The sequence below is a fragment of the Oryzias melastigma genome, unplaced genomic scaffold (assembly GCF_002922805.2).
Source record: "Oryzias melastigma strain HK-1 unplaced genomic scaffold, ASM292280v2 sc02799, whole genome shotgun sequence".
NCBI lineage: Eukaryota > Metazoa > Chordata > Actinopteri > Beloniformes > Adrianichthyidae > Oryzias > Oryzias melastigma.
In genome coordinates, this window is record NW_023419370.1 from 1 (window position 1) to 2960 (window position 2960).

The window sequence follows — 2960 nt, forward strand, 5'->3', positions numbered from 1 at the left end:
TAATTTCAAAACATTGTTCTGGTTTCTCACAGCCCGAACCTACGACAACCTGGACGCCTGTGTGGTTGTGAGGTCTCCTGACTTGGCAACAGCTGCGTCCCTCATGGAGGTGGGTCTGATTTGTTGTTATCTCATCCATCACAGAATTAAACACAAAAAGTCCAAACCTGATAGTTATAGGAAAACTACACCTCTAAAGATGACATTAGCTTTTCCTCCTTTCCTTTTGCTCACTTTTACGTGGCTTTTGACATATTTCCTGTTCCACTCTTATATTATTCTCTCAGCTTTCTTTACAGTGTAGTCAGTTTTAAAACAGTCCTGTCCAACCCTGAGATCTTTCTGTGTGACGTCTCTCTCTGCAATGTTTTCTGCTGACTTTCCTCAACCTAATTGACTAAACTCACCTGATCCAGGTAGCGAGACGTGCAGAGAATATAAATATTTTCCAATAATCTCCTGAAAATCTTTCTTTTTTAATTAACAAAACTTTACTTATTGTTATAGTTTTAACTTTTTAGGTTAGATTATTTATTTGAAGGTAAAAATTATAGTAAATTAGGTCAGTTTAGGAAGAAATTATATATATATTGTCACCTTTGGGTATAACATTTGGCTTTTCCCTTATTGTACTTTTTAACCGTGTTTTATCTGTTTCTTTATTCTCTCGTTTGTCATGTTATATAAAGTTTTAGTTAGTTGCTTTGAGCCTCCTAATCTGGTTTTATGGTCTTTATGGTGTTTGACTGAGGTCCGGTTAGATCGTCGTCTCACTGATACTGATGTGTCAACAGGTAGAGCCTAAAGATGTGATGGTGTGCCTGACCACTCGGACCCTCATCACGCGAGGGGAAAGTGTCACCACGCCCCTCAGCATGAACCAAGGTCTGGATGTCAGAGATGCCTTCGTCAAGGTATTACTTCCTAAGATGAGTTCACGACCTTTGTGGTTGTAGGTGGAGCTTTAGGTTCAATACTCAAGTCCATGCTGATCAATTTAACAAACCAAATGATCAGAATCAAGTACAAAACACAAATATATACAAGTAAATCAAATTCTGTTAAATAAGTGTTTTATAATCATTTATACATACATATTTTAGACTACGTTTTTAAACTGCAAAGAATTGGGACTTAATTTTAATTCATCGCCAACTCATTCCATAATTTCACACAGAGAGCTGAGACACCTCTCACCTTAACATTGGTCCAAATTTTAACCTGTTCAAAGTAAAAAAAAAGACTCTTAAATTTTAATAACTAACTCTTAAAGTAAAGAGTTTCTGTATGTTTTTTGGAACTAAATTATGTTTAACCCTATAATCAATTTCTAGTACTTGAACATAAACACTTTCCTTTAATTTTACAGCAAACAATGGAAAGTAGGCTAGACTAAACTACAAAGCACACTTATTATTTTTAAAAATAGAAATAATGAAAGACATTTTAAAAGCTATTAAAGTGAGTGTGAGAAGAAAAAAATTCTTGTTTTCATTTTCTCAGGTGAATCCTTCCCTCACAGCAGACCCTCAGATACTTTTACCCCGTACCTCAAATGGGTTTGTCTGCAGTTTCTGTGGTGGCTCCACTTGAGTTTGTCCACATAAGTGGACATTCACTGGGTAGGCTCGCTATGCTATCAGCCACCAGGTGGACCGCGGAGCTTGCTAGCTCAATACAGCAGAGCTCACTAGCTCAAAAAACGGAAACTTGCTAGCTCAATACAGTGGAGCTTGCTAGCATGCTACAGTGGAGCTCACTAACATGCTACAGCGGAGCTTGCTCGCATGCTATCGTGGAGCTTGCTAGCATGCTACAGTGGAGCTCACTAACATGCTACAGCGGAGCTTGCTACCATGCTATCGTGGAGCTTGCTAGCATGCTACAGTGGAGCTCACTAACATGCTACAGCGGAGCTCTCGAACTTGCTACAGAAGAGCACGCTATCATGCTACAGCGGAGCTCACTAACTTGCTACAGAGGAGCCCGCTAACATGCTACAGCGGAGCTCGCTAACTTGCTACAGCGGAGCTCGCTAACTTGTTACAGCAGAGCTCGCTAGCATGCTACAGCAGAGCTCATTTGTACGTTAGCTGTCCACTGAGCGGCTGGCTAGCGTAGTGAGCCAACCCACTGAATCCCCACTTATGTTAATGTTTCAAACACAGGAGGGGACAAACCCAATTGGGAACCAAATTGTCTGCCCACTTTTAAACCATATGGGGCCCTCTTGGCCTTGCAGGCTGGGTAGCTCTTTAAAGTAAGTTAGTAATAAAGTAAAAAATAAAAAAAAGGAAAAAAAGCTTTAACTTTCTTCAAATTATTCAGGAAGAATTATTATTTATGGCACACTCAGCTAGAAGGAGGATTTGCTTTTTTTTTAAACAAATTGAAGGATTAATGATAAAAATAAACAATGAGTTTGACTTTCTTATTTAGCTCTGATTTAATTTGGTTTCTGGCTGAGATGTACCACACATGGTAAAATAAACTGGTTTTTTTTTTATTTAATTTTTTTTATTTATTTTTTTATTAAAGCTGACATGACATGATCTACTACTACATTTGCTGCATTCAGATGGGGCACAGGGTGTCTTTTATTTTGAAAGGAAGTCATGTGACCCCTCTTACAGAAGTCTTAAACTATTTCGAATTAAAAAAGGGACATTTTCTCTTTATTTATTTATTTATTTATTTATTTATGCTCCCCCAACACAATAGTTTATGTATCAAAATAGTAACAACATAAATAGCGTCTTATTTTTGTAAACAGTGAAGTCAGATTTTGAGAACTCCTTAAGTATAAACGATTGCAGACGGTAAGGAGTCTATCAGGAAACATTTGCACAGATAATTACGATTTTTTTTTATGGGGGGGGGGCTCAAATTTCTCCTGACTGTCTGCTGACTCCTATCAGGGGATCTACGGGAGGCTGTTTGTGTGGATCGTCGATAAGATC

At 38.2% G+C, this 2960-nt stretch overlaps 1 long non-coding RNA gene across 1 annotated transcript; it reads left to right on the forward strand.

The window, feature by feature from the left end:
• The first annotated feature begins 30 nt into the window (after nt 1–30).
• LOC112141056 lies at nt 31–2959 on the forward strand. Its single transcript, XR_002918315.1, has 3 exons — nt 31–109; nt 795–914; nt 2919–2959. It is a non-coding gene; the product is annotated as an uncharacterized LOC112141056 (long non-coding RNA).
• The last annotated feature ends 1 nt before the right edge of the window (nt 2960 follows it).